General features: G+C 39.6%; 1 protein-coding gene across 3 annotated transcripts in view; it reads left to right on the forward strand.

The window, feature by feature from the left end:
* The first annotated feature begins 1,329 nt into the window (after nucleotides 1–1,329).
* LOC109030447 (limbic system-associated membrane protein) overlaps nucleotides 1,330–20,828 on the forward strand; it is a 688,975-nt gene continuing 669,476 nt past the window's right edge. For 2 of the 3 annotated variants that reach the window (XM_072303109.1, XM_072303108.1), the window contains exon 1: nucleotides 8,792–10,574. The gene's annotated coding sequence lies outside the window, so the exon portion shown is untranslated. Of the gene's footprint in view, nucleotides 1,349–8,791; nucleotides 10,575–20,828 lie in introns of those variants that run through there. The other variant, XM_072303110.1, reaches the window with a different exon arrangement.

The following is a 20,828-nucleotide window of genomic DNA, read 5'->3' on the forward strand; positions in this document are numbered from 1 at the left end:
GATTGTGCACAGTGGTCTTGAGGCAAAAAGCACAGAAATGTACCCAAAAACGGTTTGCAGGGGGTGAGTCTAAGGTACGCGTGGACACAAAATCGCGAAAAAATCATAATCATGGCTGATCTTAATTTCGAGATATCTTAATTTGAAATGTTCATAGTAAATGCAAGTTTTCAACTGATTCTGATCCGCTTTTTTAATTATTGGTCCATGGAATCGGTGTTGATCGGTTCACGTTTTTAGCTTTCGTTTGATTCATGTCGATTGAATGCGTATCCTCTCGTTACACGCAGACGACATATGGACGGAGTCAAACAGAAAGGAACCAAGCCACATCGGGATCGAACCGAGAAAAAGAGGTTTAAAGTTTGGCGGTTGAGTTCAAAACCTCTCATAACTCAATTTTTTCCAAAATGTGGGTTGGTTCCCTTCTGCTTGACTCAGTCCATATCATACTATTTCTTTCTCCTTTTTTGTAAACTGAAACAATGCGCCTTCTGCTGCGTCTGCAGCAGTTGTTGTTACGAATATGATGTGCGTGTTGATTTCGACGCATTACATACGTGATTCTCTGAGGGCGTTTTATGTGCGAAAGCAATTCGCCTTCAGCTGCGTCTGCAGCAATTGTTGTTACCGATGTGTTGTGCGTGCTGATTTCGACGCATTACATACTTGATTCTCTGAAGGCGTCTTATGTGCGCGAGTGGCGCAATCCGTCGGAGGACGAACAAAGTAGGAATTTAGCAATTCATTCAATCTCACTTCTGTTGTTCTCCAATAGGGTGCGCCACTCGCGCACATAAGACGCCTTCAGAGAATCAAGTATGTAATGCGTCGAAATCAGCACGCACAACACATCGGTAACAACAATTGCTGCAGACGCAGCTGAAGGCGAATTGCTTTCGCACACAAAACGCCTTCAGAGAATCACGTATGTAATGCGTCGAAATCAACACGCACATCATATTCGTAACAACAGCTGCTGCAGACGCAGCAGAAGGCGCATTGTTCAGTTTACAAAAAATGAGAAAGAAATAGTATGATATGGACTGAGTTAAGCAGAAAGCAACCAACCCACATTAGTGCTACACAAACGATTGATTTCCACTGAAACATGCTCAGCAAACATTTATACCATGAGCATGAAGAAGAAATAACCTATCAGGAATAATTAATCGTTAAAAAATCAGAAAAAATCCTAAAATGTCAATGTAAGATAGTAATATCGACTACTTGCCTTCAGATGCCTCTTTCAGCCTTCCTCTACATTTTCTTTATCATTCCATGAATGACGATTTTATTTTTTTACTGTTCCAGAAACCTGAGCTGTGAGCTGCAACCCCCTCGCAAGGTATGTGAATTTTATTATTCTTGAATTTTTTACCGAAATTATTAATATCCCCACGTATCGAGTGCTGTCTGTCAAAAAATCTGAAACTCAATCGTCGAGTCATTTATTCTTGCCGTAATGGGTCGCTGATGTTTGCTAAAATGAACCGTATTTCGATATGAAATCGTTGCTTTTTCATTACAGATAACGTGTGTGAGATTCAATTCTTTGATTCTGAAGGTATAGTTTCGACATTCCTATTGTTCTCATGTACAAAAAAAAAAATAGGAAGACGCTTGATGGAAGTCGTAGAATCTCGCGCTCGCTTCTGATTGTTCCGGGATGACACATTCGGCGCGAAAGCTGTGCGTTTTAAATTGACGGAAAAGTTGCGCCTCGTGAACTGCGTCGTTTTCAGTTTCTGAGTCACGTTTTTTCGTTTTGAATGTGCGCATCGTGATCCCACGTCATTTGCCGTCGGAAAAATGTATTCAGGGGCGATTCCAGAGAGTTGGCAAAATTTTTGATACTCCACGGCCAATGACCAAATGTGGAGCTCTAGAGTCCCTTTATACTGAGAGTCAAGACAATGCGAATCCATTTCTGATTGGTTAACCGGATTTTAGGCCTTCACAGTGTCACAAACGGGAATAAAGATTACATTTTCACCAATTGCAAATATTATAATCTGGAATGGACCGAGGAATTTCGGGTTCGATAAGGAACAAACGGAATGAGAGAAAGAACGGAGAAAGGAATTTAAGAATGAGCCGATCAAAGAATGATCAAAGATTACGAAAAAGTTCAATTTGTGTAATCTTTATTCCCGTTTGTGCCTCCATGAGGGGTGTCGTCTTGACTCTCAGTATAAAGGGACTCTATGGAGCTCTAGGAAGTGGTGACCCCGATGAAGATTAGGTGGGAATTCGGCCGGTCGGATTTTTTGTGGGGATTCGGCCGGTTTCTGATTTATTATTCAGAGTATGGAAAGTTTGGCAACAATGCACAGAACAAACATGAATAAAACGTGGTATACAAGAAATGAGCTATTTAACGTAGTGTACTTACTTTATACTCAACGCTGAGACCCCATTCCTGAACTTTCCTCCAAATTGACTGGTTAAAATGAAAGTTACACCCGTGCAATTTCGCGTTAGGATATAAATTTGACAAAACGGATATGACAGCAATCTCAAAATCTAAACAGAAACTTTCTGGCTTCCACGTTGGAAATTTTTCGTTTAACAAATGAAATAAGCGTTGATAAGTACGTTTCTGCTTGTTCGGAAGTAAAGCGTAAAAAATAGGAATGCAGCAAACAGAATGGTGGGTGCCTCTGTACTTTGCATGAATTGTATACAGTTGAGCAAATTGTTTTGGACATGCAGAAAATGTCCCGTCAATAAAAAAGTCTTGTTTAACAGATAGTACTTCTTGGATTAATTTTGTCCATCCAAACACTAAAATTCGGTCTTTTTGACCGTCGTCACAAATTAAAAAATTTGATCCGTCCGACTGTCAGTTCACGACCCCGATAAGCATGATTTGAATCTCGAGATGTCACCAACATGATAAGAGTATTCCTCTGCTTCGCATTAGTACATTGTTGCCAAACTTTCCACACTCTGGATAATAAATCGGAAACCGGCCGAATCCCCACGCGACCGTCCCTCCCGGACTCTATTGTTGCCAAATAAGTTGCTTTTTTAGCACTTTTCCCAATTCAAATCCATGTAAAATATTCACATTTATCGCACAATCTGGCAACCTCTCGAGAGAAATAGAAAAAGGTAGAATCGCTGAAAGTCTGAATCCTTCGAAGTTTATATTAATGATATGAAAAATATTTTCAGGGGCTTGGTTTGCAACACGCACTGAATACACCTGAAAGCAAAAACAAGTTGCCTTTTTTTCAATTATGAATTTAATTTCGAAAATTCTTTGCAGTATTTTTCATATTTTTCTCAAATATCATGGAATATTTTACATGGGATTTCATGAAAAATCGCAACCCTGACGAACGTTCATTATTGTCTCGCCACTGATTCCGGTCGTGAAAACAGAGCACTTGTGTGCAAAATTTACTGTCACATATTTTCGGAAATCATCATCGACCATCGATGATGGCATTTAAAGACAAAACCATTCCGAAAAGAAGCACACATTTTTCTCGTGGATGAAACTGTAAAATAGCGCTCCCCTCTACGCATACAACAATTCTGCGCGAGAGGGAAGCCGAAACGCCTTCAATATTAACGTATGCAACGCGGACAACTCCGGAACACGAATAGTTGCATTAAGGCGCTATATACAACGTCCATCGTTTTGCATCCTGTTTCGGTGAATCAGGCATTGAAGGTTAATGACCTGTCTTGCTATGAATGTAAAACTCGGTCAGTGGGTTATTCTAACAATGACCTTTCCATCTTTGGTTCGAATGATCGGTGTGTCATTACGTCGGCCGAATTCAAGGGTCACTGACCTCCCGATACATGCCTTCAAATGACTAAAAGTGGATCAATGACCTTCTAGTCGTTGGTTTGAAACGACTTATGACGGTAAGTGAGTCGCAGTGGGTGTATTCGCCTTCGATAGAGTGGTAAATAGCCCAGCGGGCTGATTATAGTGTGCTAATAGACAAAGCAAAAGACAAAGAATAAGAAGGGGAAATGGACAGGTCTTATTAATAAAAGCGGGTGGTCGCACAAATGCACAGGGAAAAACATGGTAGACAAAGATTAACTAACAGCAACCCACTGTGTGAATTGTTTTATGTCAGCAAGTGTTTTTTAAACAGTGTCAGAACAACTGTCTCTGTAAACCAAAAGACAAATATGTGTGAGTCAAAAAGGAGGGGCGTGGCGTGCTTTACGATTTATCGATTGATCTGCCATTTAAACCTATGGAAAAGAATCGATAATCATGGTGTTCGCAGCGAACACCTTTATAATCGATTATTTACTACAGCTTCAAATAGGGGAAATATCGATAGATCGCAAAGCACGCCACGCATCTATCGACAAATCCGCTCAGATGCTTAAGTGATTCCAAGGCAGGTTTTATGGAGGCAGCACGAGTTTCGCGATTTCAATTTTTGGCACGGGAATTGTACGCGACGATAGCGATACCCCGGTGAACCAATGATAGCGATCGGGGTGAATTCAGGGGAGGGGGGGGGGTGTTGGGACATTATCCGAAGGGTTTCCGCCCCCGGACTCGATTTTTCCCCTATCAATAATTGATGAGCCACGTGTTGAACGGTTTGGTGAAATTGAAAATATGTCATTTGCGATCATCTCGTCCTGCTAATCTTAGCAATTTACTCCGGTAAAAAATTCCGCTTCACCGAATCTCGAAGGGTTTCTGAGGTCAATTTCTAGCAACGAAAATTTGATTACATTTTCGAATCTAGAACTACTATCTCTAACTCATCCGTAAAAGCAACTATCTGTAAAAGTGAACAGTATGTTCACAAACCAAATTCATCTGAAAACTACGATTTTAATCATATCTATTTTTATAATTATTTTTATTTGTTTTAATAGCTTAAATTTATAAAGCGTGATACTGAAGCTATTAAGATAATTGAAAATTTTAAAACAATTGTTAGTTAAACTAATTATTTAGTGTAACAAAAACACTATGTTTACAGTATGTACATACGTTATTTTTGAATGACCTAAAAATGGTTCCCAATTGCAGAATCAAGTCTAATTGGACTATATTTTGCAATTGGGAACTACAAATTCTGACTCAGTTTAGAAACAACGCATGCATTATTAGTTTCCATGTGCACATGGATGTTTTTATGGATTAGCCATGAAATTGTAGTTCTGAATTGCGAAATGTGGTTGAATTGTCAATTTGAATTCGGTCGTAGAGGCATCTCCGTAGAGCCATGGGATTTTTCTCAGATCTTTTTATCGTACACATATGACTATGATCAACATGGGTTTGTTTCTTTGGTAGACATTTGTTTAACAATTTTATTCTTTTACATATCGACGGTGAAATTACCAAACCACGTATCTCGTTTGCGGTGTTTAAAAATCTACGCTCACATTTTATTTTTTTTGAAGTAGACCAAATCAATATTATTTCTTGAAATTTTCACGGAATTTTTTCCGCACAAAGAGAAAAAATCACAGAAATTTTCAAGACTGGATGTTAAGTAGTTTTTCATTTAAAAAATAAAGTATGACAGGAAGTCTGCGACGTCGCAAACCGAGATACGTGGTTTGGTAGTTTCACCGTCGATATGCATTAAATTTTACAAAAAAGAGGCAGGTTTTTAGGTGCACTTCCGATGTCATAAATTTCCGCTCCGGCAGAAATGTTGCCTCCCTTGATTACAATGTGAACCACAATGGGTCCTCCCAAGTAAAGGGGCTGTTTGAGGAAAAATTGGGCTTCATTTTGAAAGTAGGAACTACAATTTCTGGCTCATCCGTAAAAAAATGTATGTGCATAAGGAAACTCTTGGTGCATACGCTGTTCATAAACTGAGCCAGAAATTGAAATTCGTAATTGCGGAATGAAGTCCGACTGTGAATATGGCTCTTGTTGAAGGAGATTTGTAACATCTCACCATAAAATCGACAATCTTATAACGACCGCAAAGAATAATTAAATAGTATGATTTTTGAAGAAGACCCTTGCAAGAGATTACAACAATTTTCATCCCCAACTAATTAGAAAGAACGCACATAGGAAAAAAATTGGCAGTATTGTAAATTTTAAGCTGGGCTTTTTCTTACCTTAATATTTGTCAAAACCATACCATTTTTTCCTACCTTAATGTCAATTTTTTGTAGAAGCAAATGGCAGTAATCCCATGCAAAGGTCCTATTTCGATGACTAAGAAACAATACCGCCTATATGCTAACTGACGACATTGCAGGTCGAAGAAGAAACTTCGCCATTTTTATAATTTTGAGATTAGATTTGCAATTTCTTCCATACATTTCAACGTCTTTTCAAAGCATCCTTACGGGATCGGAAAAAACCAAAATTATCAGCTAGCGTATTAAGACTGAAGAATGCGGCAAAGTCGCTAACTCATTTTGCCAAAATTGTCAGATAGGCGGTACTGTCTCTCAGCCCTCGGTTTGTAAAGTTTTATCGTTGAATTAAAGGGCTCGGAAGACGAAGGCTCATAAGTGCAGTTTTTGCTATTTCGAAAAATACTTCTTTGAAGTGTCGCAATCGCATGGATCGTTATGGCGGAAAGAAAGTTATAACAGACTTTTTGATGCTTAAAAATAAAATGCTACATCAAAAAACAACTCCGCGACGGTGATGTACAGAAATTTTTCAATCTACTTCGAGATCTACTTTTAAGAAAGGCATTTTATAATTTGAATGAATTTCTAAATTCAGCCAATGAGTAACGTTCTACTAATGTAACAGTTGTAATTTATATTTTTAATTATTGTATAGTGTTTTTTGACCTGTGCCATAGCCCTAATAATGGGGCTCTCATGTACGAAAGTTATAATAAATAAATAAATAAATAAATAAAATTTGAGTTTGGGAGTGAATTTATCATAGAATATGCATCACGGCTAATTGAAAGTTTACTTGAAAGCATTCATATTTCATTTTCTTCAAAAACTGCACTTATGCGCAACCCCTCCTCCAAACCCCTCAATTTTACTTGACACCAGGTAAAATGATTATGCAGCATCACGTCCAAGCACTGAAAAAAAAGGTTGGTAGAATTTACCATTCCCTCACGCTGTATTCTGCCAGAGGACTTCTGCCATGGTGGTTACCTCTACCAGTATATAGTAACGTATACCTTTCTTCTGGCAGAATTAACTCTGAATGCAGCGTGAAGAAATAGTAAATTCTACCAATCTTTTTTTTTTCAGTGAGATCTTGGACTTCACCATGCTCATCTCTGAACTTGAGCTTTCGCTGATCGCTGAACTTTCTATAATTCTGTCTAAAGGATCTCTTTCAACATATCACTTAATTGAGGCACTAGATGCGAAAAGGGCACTTCTCGGTTCCAGTGTTTCAGGGTCTCCTCTAATATTTCATTCATTGTAAAAAAAAGTGAATGCATCTATTTCACTAAAAATTTTACTGAATATTCCTTATGATTCTACGATTCTCTTTGGAAAAAATTCTGGAAAAATCACTCATTAAATTCTCCTCCAAGGGATTAATGGAGATGTTGCATGTGTGAGGAATTTGCGATTTGGCTATTGATTTTTACGTAAAAGTTCGCGAGAAACACGATGGAGCCACTGGTTTTCTCTGAAATCAACTCTCAAGCTTAAAAAAAGCTCTCAAAGTGAGGCCAAAATGGAGGGGATATCCCACCCTACCCTGAGAGTCCACCTCTACATCAAAACAAACTCTCCATGCAAGGATAGGGAGCAAATACATTAGCAGGGTTGCCGTGTTTTCAGTTTTGGAGTCCCCAAATAAAGTGGCACCCCTGTCGATGTTTTCGCTCCCTATTTTTGTATGGAGAGTTTGTCGTGATGTAGAGGTGGACTCTCAGGATAGCGTGGGATATTCCCTCCATTTTGGTCTCGACTTGAGAGCTTTTTTGAGCTTGAGAGTTGATTTTAGAGAACACCAGTGGCACCACCGTGTTTCTCGCGAACTTTTACGTAAGAATCAGCAGTCAAATCGCAAATTCCTCACATATCGACGGTGAAACTACCAAACCACGTATCTCGTTTGCGGTGTTTAAAAATCTACGCTCACATTTTATTTTTTGGAAGTAGACCAAATCAATATCATTCCTTGAAATTTTCACAGAATTTTCTCCGCGCGAAGAGGAAAAATCACAGACATTTTCAAGACTGGACGTTAAATAGTTTTTCATTTAAAAAATAAAGTATGACAGGAAGTCTGCGACGTCGCAAACCGAGATACGTGGTTTGGTAGTTTCACCGTCGATATGCAACATCTCCATTAGCAACGGATATTCTGAAACATCGCAATCGAGATGTGCTCTTTTCGCATCCAGTGCCTCAATTACAGTATAAACCATATCGACGGTGAAACTACCAAACCACGTATCTCGGTTTGCGACGTCGCAGACTTCCTGTCATACTTTATTTTTTAAATGAATAACTACTGAACGTCTAGTCTTGAAAATTTCTGTGATTTTTCCTCTTCGTGCGGAGAAAATTCGGTGAAAATTTCAAGGAATGATATTGATTTGGTCTACTTTAAAAAAATAAAATGCGAGCGTAGATTTTTAAACACCGCAACCGAGATACGTGGTTTGGTAGTTTCACCGTCGATATGGGGCCTCCTAAAGAACGACCACGAGTACAGTCCTATGAATAGGACCCCCAGCGTGGCAACGCGTCTGGCCGGAGGGGTAATGACTACACGCACGGACGGAATATGATTACAAATTTCTACAGAGCAATGATACGGACACGGACGTCGCGTCGGGACGTCGGGTGGACGTGGACGCGGCCGTATCCCGCGCCGGCCCGCTCGCCAGCTCCGTTGCACGCCTGCTCCGCCCAGCAGCGCCGCGGAAAGCTCGCGCCCCAAAGCTCAAAGCTCGCCAGTCTCAACCCTCGCGCCGCGGCCGACCCACGCTCCAGAGCTCGCCGTCGCGCCCTCCTCTCGCGCAACTCGCGAAAGTTGCAGATCCACTTTCGGAATGTGCGCCATGAGCGATACGCGACCGGAACTTTCGCCTTCTCAGCTTTTACCCGAAAGTTCGTGATTTTCATTCTGTGCGGGAAGGATGACCAATGGATGAATTATTGAAGTCTGTGTGTTGATTTCCGGTCGGGGTTTTTTAAAGTTGTGTGCTCGATTTTTGAATTTTTTGGTTTTTGAAAAGTTTGAACTTTCGCTCGTTCGCTTCGGGGATCCGTTGATCCTGCGATTTGAATCTAGGTCGGGGAAAAAATCGAATTTTTGCCCGTCTTTTTGTGTTAGTTCTTGATCGGGAAGAGGTTGTGTGAACTGAAAGCTCGGTTATGATTTTTGGAAAATAAAAATTTCGACTATCATGGTTTTTTTTGGATAATTTTGTATTGTGAAAAATATCCTTGGCGGATGCACCCATTTCTGGCGTATATTTCTCGGCCACAATCTGTGTGAAATTCAGTCAAATTCTTCCTAAGTGTGTAATATTACTTCCGGATCAAAGAAAGACTTATTTTTTTTTTAATTCTTCTTTGAAGTGTCACCAACCAATTTTGAACGTGGTCAACCTTGCACTATCTGCGCTTTTTGTACCGCAGTTTTAAAATTTCCTTCGGATAATTTTTTTCTAATTCTCCCAAGTGGTGTTGCTCTCTATACGTTTGGAAGAATTTCCACTCAAAATAACGAGAACCTCTGGTCATTTGAGCAATACGGGAACTTGATTCATCGAAAAAAAAATTGATTTTACGCACAAAAGTATTTACCTCACTCTACATTTCATTATCGTTAATCGTGTTAGTAGATATTTTCAAAATATACATATTTTGCCAAAAGTCATCAGCGCCAAGAAAGGAAACTACCCAGAGAATTTGACTCGATAATTTTCTGAATCTCTGTGCACAAAATTTGCTCAAATATCGTCATCCCTGTGCATTCCTTTGGATTTAAATTTCAATTAACAATTAGAAGTTTAGTGCCAATTTTCAGTCTCCACACAACTTCTGAGACAAAAAATTTTCAGCCCCTCACACATTCAGCTCGTAGTTTTTTAATTTCAACAATATCGTGTTTTGGCTAAATTTGTTTCATCGCTGACAACCTCTCTAAGCAGTAAACATTATTCGAAATAATCACTTTTAAACCGGTAAATTTTCAAATGTTATTTACTTTTTTCATTTACTACCTCTAAATTTGTAAACTCTAAAGAAACGGAGATATCTCGCGTCGTTCGATCAGTGTAAATCTCGCCGATTTTAAAGTTTCTATTTTGAGCCTTTGGATTTCCTGAGGAGTCAGAATTCTTTTCTACCAAAGTGCAAAATACATATCCCTGCTTTCGGGTTGTGGGAACTGGGCTGTGTGAATCGGTGGCATGTTCTGTGATTCTTCCCTGGTGACCAGCTTCAATACATAGTGCGCGGCACGAATATCAACGGAAATAACAAGATCCATAACTGTGATAAGGCCACCCAACTATTAGCTGTGAACTTCGTTGCGGACGGGGTTCTTTCAAGAAGCGGGTTTTTCGGTTCCCATTTCGTTGTCCGTGACTTGCGTTCGTGATTGTGCTGCTCGATTGACCGCCGGACTAACTTCGCGCAGAAAACAGGTAATTTTGTCGATATGCCTAGAAAACACATTAAATCCAGTAATCAGATGCCTGAGCGTATTCCTCCCGGAATTTAAACTTCCGCACACTGATAAAGATGGTAAATTTTACTATGCTCTGACACAGTGATCCGATGACGGTAATAAACAACATACTTTACGGTAGAATTTACCATATTTCGGTAAGTATCACCAGAACCTTGGTGGACACTACTATAATTATGGCAAATTTCGCTATATAGGATCACTGTGTAAAAAAACTCAAGTAGACTTATAGTAGATGTTACCATACTTTTTTCAGTGTATCGTGAAGTGCAGCAGGCTGATTATTGAAATTTATAGACTAAGGTATAGACAAAGGTATAGACAAAGAAGGCAAAGGGAACCTGGAGGGGTCCTATTGGTTGAAACGGGTGGTTCTTTAAGACTAAGGAGGAAAATGATGGTCTTAGTTTACGATTCTCTAGAGGGTTACCGTTAGTTGGTCTGTTACTTGTCTCCTTTGTCCAGTGCAATCACTCGTTTCCACCAATAAGATCACTCCATTTTCTCTTCGTTTTCTTTGTTTATTGTTTTGTCTATCAATTTCAATAATCAGTTGGCTGAAAGTTATGTATCTATCGTCGTTTCCTTGACAGAAGAACGTACCTGGACTTAAACGTCGCAAAATTTCTATTCGCAAATTTCATTATTACCAGGAAACTGAGGGCTGTTAATTGAAATTATAATTAAAGTAGTTTCATAGTGGATATTATCGGTATTCGATTATCACACCTGCCACTGCGTCTAAAAATGCTGCAAGTACGATTCTAGAGGAAAGTACTTTCAAATTGGCTGGGTTACTACCTTCAAACCCCCTCTTTCGGAGGGGCGCGCCCTTTTCAAAAGTTAGGACCAATCCACCTAACAGCACGTCCCTCCAACATCGAAGCCACCTACTCAACTGTTTTATCTACAGTCGGTGTGATTAAATAAGCAAAAAAATCAAAATATTTTTGACCTAGAAATTACTATTTGACCGTACAGATTTATACGTACAGATGACATCCAACAGAAGGGGGCCAACTTGATTACAGTGCGTTCAACAAATCGTTTATCTCTATCTTTATCTGAAGAAAAAATTCTTAGAATAGCAAACAAATTTTATTTTTCCAACAAAACATTGTTAATTTCAAAGTAAAATGATTCTGCAAAGATTGTTGTGTACACTTTTTTTTGTTTTCAAATCGAAGAAAAAGTTGTGCGCTTTGATTACACTGTAAATGAGTTAGTATTCCTCTGTTAGATACAGTTATCAGATTCGTAAACGTAGTACTAAGTAGATAGGTTTATACGCAAGGCGCAGGCGATAACTATTCGTACCTAGCGGAAGTGATTTTGCCTACACGGTAAGATGAAGGCAATTTGCGCAGCCTTACTTCTCGAACGGGATGCCGTGCGTACGCTGACCTCACGCGCTTATTCACCGTGTTCCTGCAATGATAAAAATATAATTCGGTAAATATTAAAATAAGGATCTTGGCCTGTGTTTTGGGTTGTCTGTGTAATTTATGTAAGAAAAATCATTATATTATGTTAATAAATTCAAGATTATGCACTTCATTAAAGCCAATGTCAAAGAGAATAGACCACTAGACAAGGTACATATTTGAGCATTTTCGTTCATTTTCCTTCAAAAGTTCACTTTCGAAGCGTAAATTCAAAATTTTCACTCGTAAAAGGACACACTGACTTTTATTGTGACAGTCACAGTATGAAAATATGACAACCTCAATATCGGCACTTCGGCTCTGCTATTGCAATTTATTTAAACTTTGATAACAAAAAGTGGGGAAGAAACACTCCCTATTAACAAGCCTGATAAAACTGCTGTAGTACGCGATTCGATTCAAGCACATCCATGGCTCTTTTTCTGAGCGGAAATTCAAATTTTACGTGATCGATGCTGATCAAAAGCGTTAATATTTTTGTTCCGAGTTAATGTCATAAATTTATGTTGCACCAATCGTTTTTTACATGACATTTGAAAGAGGGAACAATGGAACTTACATCAAAATACTTGAATTCGCACCTTGTTTAGTGGTGCCTCAGTAGGTGGATTTACTTAAGGCGCAAGCGATAACTATTCGTACTCAGCGGAAGTGATTTTGCCTACACGGGAAGATGCAGGCGACTTACGCAGCCTTCCTCTCGAGCTCCATGCCTCTCAGACGATGGACTCTCTCGTGCAATTTCCCTGACGGAAAAACATAATTTTATTTCATCGTTGCTAAATCTCCCCTCGTAAATAACACATTAACGTGAAGAATTTTTGGTATGCCCACCTGAAAATTTCACAAATTTTTCCCTGGATTTCATGCAAAAATTAGAAAAATCTTGGATAACAATTTGACAAATACATTTTTTAAAATAAATTTATTGTTTGAGCAAATTTGGTAACCTTGAAATTGAGTTTCGTGCCTCCTTGTGGGATGACGAGCGAGCTTAGCTTACATATCTTAGCAGTAATTGGAACTACCTTAACTATTATATGGATTGCATTTTGCAATAAGGAACCTCTATTTCTGGCCCATTTTAGGATCAATATACATGCCATTGGTTTTCCTATGCAGGTATGTGGTTTTATGGGAGAGCCAAAGATAGTGGCTCCTAATTGCAAAATGTAATCCATATCATAACAACCCTTTCATCGGGCATTCAAAAATACATTTTTCTATACCTCTACTTTGCTAATGCTCATTTAATATATTTAAGTGGTGTTTCATGAGTACAACACGCTTTTTTCGCCTGTCATTTGCTGCAATCTTTGTCACTGGATCTTAGCTCGTTTATTGGGTTCGTTGCGTAATTTATTTAAAAGGTTTTAATGGTTTCGATAGTGATCTAATAAACCCGATCAAAGGGAATAGAACTATCCCTCCTCAAGCATTGAACGGAGACCGCGTTGTCTCGGATCTATCGAGCAGTAGACGAAGAGAGTCTCGGGGGCTGGAGCGAAGGGAGGGAGAGGGAAGGGGGGGGGGGCACTGCTCATTAATAAGATGAGAATCTCGAGGAAAATGAGGAAGTCTCGGAAGGTGTTCTAATATCACGACTCCCACAGATATGAGACGATTACTTCCATTGTTCCCGGCGACATTAAGCGTCATTTAGCCGGGCGCGTCGGGCCGCGTCGCGCGTCGTGGCGCCGCTTTTTCAAAACACTCTCGCGCCCCCCCCCCCCCCCCCCGGGTTCTCGAATTATCGGCACAGAATAGAGTGGTGAAATAATTATGCTTCAATTTTCCCCAAGGAACGATCCGGCCGTCCCGGTCCCGCCGCCTGGAGAGTCGAGACATTTCGCCGCACGGTAGGGCGAGGAAGTAGGACTAGAGTTTGCACATGAATTTTTCGGTTGAAATTTTAAATTTTGATGTTGATTCCGTCACAAATTTAATTTCAAGGGGTGTTTTTGAGAGAAAAATGTACCAAAAGCAATACAAAATCTGTGTTGGTTTGGGTTTCGCTTCAAATATTAACCAAAAGTAACACAAGAACACAAATATTTTCATCAGTGTAGTAAAAGAGGTTGGACATGCATTTTTTGGCTGAAATTTTAAATTTTGATGTTGATTACGTCACAAATTTAATTTCAAGGGGTGTTTTTGAAAGGGAATTTCACGAATAACCCAATAGAACCATCTTTACACATAGAGAGACATTTCAACCCAAAATTTGGGTTACTACGAGAAGTGAAACGCAAAATAACCATAGCCTCCGGTTGAAAATTTCAAAAGAAAATGTCAGCTAGTTATCATGAAGAAATTATATGAAAAACGAGTGGTGAATACGAAAATCGCAATCGGAGGAATACACCCTCTATGCCTTTTCATTGTTCTCTGCGCTTAATTCGCACCGCAAACTGTACCAAAATCAATACAAAATTTGTCTTAGTTTGTGTCTCAATTCATATATTTACCAAAAGTAACACAAGAACCCAAATATTTCTAAAATTTCAAATTTTGATGTTTATACCGTCACAAATTTAATTTCAAAGGGTGTTTTTGAAAGGGAATTTCACGAAACACCAACAGAACCACTTTTACACTTTCGTGATTCGTATTTTCGAAAATGTGGACCGCATCAAGCAGAAAGGAACCAAGCCACATCAGCTGTTTCCAAATTTAATTGCGCAATTTATTTTTCACATGAAAACGATTGTACGGATTGTGCAAATTTCAGTGAATTTTCTGCAGAGTATGAAGCAAGCTTATGAAATATTTCGAAGGAATCCGCACAAACGACCCCTAGTAAAAAATTAAATTGCCCAGTTTTTGGCAATAGATGTAGCTTAGTTCCTTTCTGCTAAACGCGGTTCATACAACTTCCGTGCTAAAGAAGAACGCTGTATGAACATTCAAGAGTTGCCAAATTTCCTCCGGTAAAATGTTTACTTTTGAGGAAAGTTATGAATGTTTTTCCTTGAAACTTTTAGACAGTTTAGATCAAATTACAAACAAAATTATCTGAGAAATCGACAGAAAAATATTCAGAAATTTTTCTATAAATTAGCGATTTGTCAACGGAAATTTGGCAACGCCTAAAGGCTATTACGGTGTTTTTCCCGGGCATGACAGATAAGCTTTCAAAATTTCCAGATTTTGTCCGACTTCTTGTATCGACTCGATCCAGTGTGCGCTGCTCCTCTGAGGCTGAGGTGCGGGTGTATCTCTATCTTCACGTGAGCCGCGTGGCGTGGCGTACGATATATCGAATGATCTGCCATTGAAACCTATGGAAAAGGATCGCTAAATAGGGTGTTCGCAGCGAACACCTTGATAATCGATTCTTTACCATAGGTTTAAATGGCATAACAATCGATTTATCGCAAAGCACGCCACGCTACTGCGTGAGCCCCAGAATGCATGGAGGTGTATGAAATAGGGATCATGTTCAAATGCTGTTACGTCGTTATGTCTTAGGAGCGACAATTTTAACGCTTGATCTCCCTCGTCGCAGCCTGGCAGTCGCGTCTCGCGCTCCGCACTGTCGCGATAGCGAAGAGAGCAGTAAGTCCATTCTGGGATGAGCCCTGAGACGCATAAAAGCATGTGCTAACCATGGCTCATATAGAATTGTACTTACTGCTCTCTTCGCCATCGCGGCAGCGCAACCTGTTTATCGTCCCTTTTTTCGCGTCTCCGCGGAGCCGGGAAGTTGAGGCTGTAATGAGGAAGTCTTCGGGTGAAGTTGGATAGTTTCGAAGTCCCCGAGACTAGATAAGAGGGAAAAAATCAGGTTCAAGCACGAGGATAATCTCTTAAGGGTGTTCTGCGCGTTGACGATGCTTTTACAGGGTTGCAATAGTCAGGGGAAACCAGGGAGTCACTGAACTCTGTTTTTTTGCTTTTTTGTTCGACGAGAAAAACACTAAAAAGGTGGCCTTAAAAGTTTGTGTCACGGTGCCCTCGGTCGATTTTTACTCAAATTTTTACGATGATTCGACGTTTCCTTCACGAAAAAACGCAGCTACATTTCAATGCTACCCCTCCAAAATTACAGTTTTACAAGAGGAATCCTAGCTAGTTTTAACTGAAAATTTCACTGATTTTTCTTCTCATCTCATGGAAAAATCAAACAAATTTTAGACACAATGTTTTGACAAATTAACGTGTTCATTCTTGCAAAAAATTCAAATGTTATGCTCCATTCAGCAACCTTGAGTAGAGTTACATGCCTTCGTTCAGGAAGCGACAAATTGAAATTCTTCGTTTTTTTGTCTTGCTTTCGTCGCAAAATAGTGTGGACTCAGCACGTGGACTTGGAATCAGTGTTACACAACATAAAATCACTGGTATTCCTCAAAAATAAAGTTACATTTTATTTTTATAGTGTATTAATAGATCATATTTCCAATCATAGTTTGGTCAAGGATATCTTAGAGGACAATTTATAATATTTTTGCAACTCCTGGCTATAGGAATGAAGTGTAAAATGTGAAGCAGATGCGATGTAGGTATGGGATTGAATTTGACCAAATTTTGCAATAAGTAACCACTATAAATGGCTCATTTCAGGAACGACATATTTAACATTAGTTTCTCAATGCAAATAGGTTATTTCAGGGTTAATTCAGCAATTGAAGTTCCTTTTTGCAAAATGTACTCAAATTTCAATTTTGCCTTAAAATTGTCAGCGGCTATTTGGAGTGTTCTCAAAGGATAAAACTGCTTGCGATTTATCCCTCTTGCAGCAAAAATTTTAATTTCTTCAGGCTCAGTTTGGCAAAGTTTTACGGTTCATAGGGCGTTTTTCCTCAGCATGACCATCCAGGGCTGATGATGTTGACCCTCGACCCCTGATAAAAGCGTAAAATCGGCAACGGGAACCGGAAGGAATGAAAAAAGAAAGAACAAAAAAAACTTGACTAAAAAAACAGCGTGATTGAAGCTTCCATAATTTATTCCGATACGATATATTTTTTCCCCCTTTTTATTCCTCGTTTTTCATTCGTTTACCCTTTCAATCGGGGGTTGTTTTATGTCTGTTTTCATGACTGTCCGATCATCATCAGAAAGTGAGCGACGCGACGTCGAGATTCAATTCCCGGGCTGCGCTGCCAGGTCGCAGCGAATCTCACGAATTCCCCGTTTGTCGGGGAGACGGAAGAACGTAGCTTCATTTCAAGGCGGAAACTTGAGTAAAGCGATTAAGCTTCTCACAAAAATATGGCTGCATGTGCGTTATCCGTCTATAATTTTGCCGATTTTTGCACCTAGTCGAGGAAAAATCTGTGGAATTTTCAGTCATAACCCTCAAAAATTTCCATGTTGAAATAAAAATTTAACTTTTTTTGCAACGTTAATATGCACTGGAAAAAAAAAAAAAAAAAAAAAAAAAAAAACTCACATTGGATCTAGAGCCCAGACTCTTGAAAACATTGACAAGAAAAAAGACTCTTGATTCAATCGGATTTTTGCTTGAATCAAAACGGAATCCGCTTAAATTAAGAGGTTTGGTTCTTGATTTAAGCTAGATTCTGATTGAATCAAGAGTACTTTTTCTTGTCGATGTTTTTAAGAGTCTGGACTCTAGATCCAATGTGTTTTTTTTCCAGTGTGTAGTTGCGTTTTTGCGTCTGCAATTTCTCTAATGCTTAATTTTTTTAACAGAGAACTAAACCACTCTTAACACACTCAACTTCCTGGAAACTCACCATAAATCATGGAAAATGTGTGTATGTTCGGTTCAGTCGCATTTACAGCGCAATTGGGTGCTCTGCGACTCCCAACCATCGCTGGACTCGGTCAAGCCAGAGATTTTTCGGAGGCTGGCATCCCTCTCCCGACGTAGGATACTGTCAGTTCATTCCCTTTCCGACGCCTAACCCGATAACATATTCTTAGAGAATCTCAAGTTTCAGTGTTGTTTAGTGTTCTGTTTTAAAAATACAAATTACGTAAAAATGAGGCAATGTCTGAATTAGTTGGGTTGGTTTCGGGACATAGATCACTTGGATTGCATTTTGCAAAAAGGAACCACTATCATTGCAATGTTCTTTTGTCTTGGAGGGAAAACCCGATTATCTCTTAATAGTTACTATTTTACTCGCTAAAAACTGTAAATTTAAGACAAAAATTACCATCTAAATTTCATAGTTTTTCACAATTTCCGCAATTTTATTGCATAGGATGAAGTTGCACAATCTTAGCATCATTGCAATGCTAGTGGTTCCTTTTTGCAAGATGCAATCCACTTGTCAGTCATAACAGAGCTTGCCAAACGGCTGAAATTTACGCACTGTCTCTTAGTTGAAGTCTCGATTGACTCGATCTGAGTCGATTGACTCCAGTTACCTTTAATATTTAAACGAAATCATGTTATTTTAAGAGCGTGGCCAAACGAATGCGTGAATTTTGACGCGAAGGTTGGCGGCTACGCAACCGGGATTCGGGACCCCGTGAAGCCGAACCCCGAACCAGCGTCGAAACAGTAGCGGTCTGATTCGAGACGCGTCGCTGCGGACCAACTTGGACGCGGAGTCACAATGAACTCGTTACCAGTGTTACCACGCCGGGAACAATCCCTCCGTTTACATTGCTTTTTCGGGGCTCTTTAACTTTTATCCGCACCCACCCGCACGCCACCAAGTTGTGATAACAACCTTGGAATTCAGCCAAGCGCCAGTGCTCCTGCGCCCAGGAAAAACGCCGTATGAGCCTCGAGGCGTTGTCAAATTCCCTCCGATAAATTATGGTACTTCGTCGGAAATTTTGGAGATGCTCCTCTAATTTTAGCGCAAATTTTGGAAACAATGAAAAAAATGCAGGGTTCATGATCTAACGTTTCTTCAAGGGCAAAGGGTTTCAGGAAAAATTGCGAAGAGATTACCCCCAGAAACAGGCATGCCTTTCGTGGCCCTCTCATTGGCCAGCGGTTTAAGTCGAAGCAATCGATGAGTCTCTTTGAAGCCTCCAGTTTGTAAGGGGGCTGGACGCTTAAAATATATTGTCTCTGTAACCAAGGAAAGAAATTTAGATGTTTAAACATCTGAAACGTTTCGAGTTCCTAACAATCCCATTTTCAATCGGATGGAATGAAAATAAACTTTAAGTAAAACAACCGAAAATCTTCTTATTGCGGTCAGGGTTAATCAAGAGTTATACCGAAACATTTTTGATAGCACCAAAGGCAATAGTAGAAATCCAGCCACAGCTAAACTCAGACCGCGGACTGAGTTATCGATGGCTTAAGTGCGACACCGCGTATCTCCATTACGGTGCTCCGAAATTTCCGCTCTTAGTTCATTTTTTTTAAGAGAAACAAGACAATTTCTTTGCTTGTCTATACAGAAGGTTCTACTAACAGAGAAAAAAAAATGAAAGAAGTTTTCAAGAAATTACGTTGACTAGTTTTTCAAGGTAAAAATTAAAAAATTAAAATCTGGAAAAAATTAATCCGTCTGGAAGTTTACATCGTCGCAAACGGATACATGTGATCTCGCACTTTAGCCATTGATATGTAGGTTTTAGCTTTCGTTCATTTTTAAATGTATTTTTATTTTATCCGGTTGATAATGATCATTGATCGATGATCACGATCAACATTGAAAGAGAATCCTCGAGTCCTGCCCAATCATGATGGCAAAATTTGTTTAGGTATTAGATAATAATAGGCTAACACAACAAGAAAATGAAAAAATTTATCTCAAAATAAATTTAAAATTTAGAAACCAAGAATAGGTGATCATTATTCATTTAATCAAAAATCCTAAAAAGGAGGACATCCTGCAATTTTTAATCCACAGGAAAGTAATTTTAATCCAACGACTCGGCAATATTTGTATTAACTCAAATTGATTAATAATAATAATAATAATAATAATAATTATCTTAAGCTAGGTGGAGCAGCGCGAATACACCTAGAACGTTCCCACACACCAAAAACACCCCTACCGCCTACCACCTCAGGAAAGAAACCTTTAGGCAGGCGTCCTCCAGACACCTACCCTGCCTCGGTTCCTAAAACAGGTATCCTAGTCCGTGACGAGCCACCCCCCAAGGGGGACTGAAAAAACCACCACCCGGCCACCCAAACCACAAACAGCCCTCATACCTAGGAGCATTGTTTGCCCCTGTGTGAGGGCTTAAAGCAACCCAGCAAAGCTGGTGACAGCAGTGAATATGAAAAATAATAATAATTAAAAAAAATAAAAAATAAAAAAAAAAAAAAAAAAAAAAAAAAAAAAAAAAAAAAAAAAAAAAAAAAAAAATTACCAGGAATTAACCAACCAACCCAATATATAAACCAATATTCTTAGTTCAATGTTCACGGAGGTGCCGCCATTATAGACACAGTGACAGACTACGAGTGCGTAAAAGTAAGCGCATGAGTCCTGAGTCCATCGTCTGGACGGCATCGAGCTCAAGACGCGAGACTCCGCAAGGCGCCTTCATCTTACCGTGTAGGCAAAATCACTTCCGCCGAGTTGGAATAGTTATCGCTTGCGCCTTGAGTAAATCCGTCCACCGAGCATCGCGAGTGATCGGAGGGAGGAAAACGCGCCCGCGTCACTCCTTCGAGTGGTCTTGGCTAAGAAGGGATCTCCGACAAGTCGTGGTGGGGGGTGATGAGGAGGGGGGGGGGGGGGGGTCGATCGTTTTTAGTTGATGGATAACGGGCAGCACAGCAGTGTGCTCGAAGAAATTGATGATGGGACTTGTGGCTGGATTCGAGGGGAAGGGTTGTCTGCAGCTCGTCGAGGGTCGGATTTTGA

The sequence above is a fragment of the Bemisia tabaci genome, chromosome 8 (genome assembly GCF_918797505.1).
Source record: "Bemisia tabaci chromosome 8, PGI_BMITA_v3".
NCBI classification, from domain to species: Eukaryota; Metazoa; Arthropoda; class Insecta; order Hemiptera; family Aleyrodidae; genus Bemisia; species Bemisia tabaci.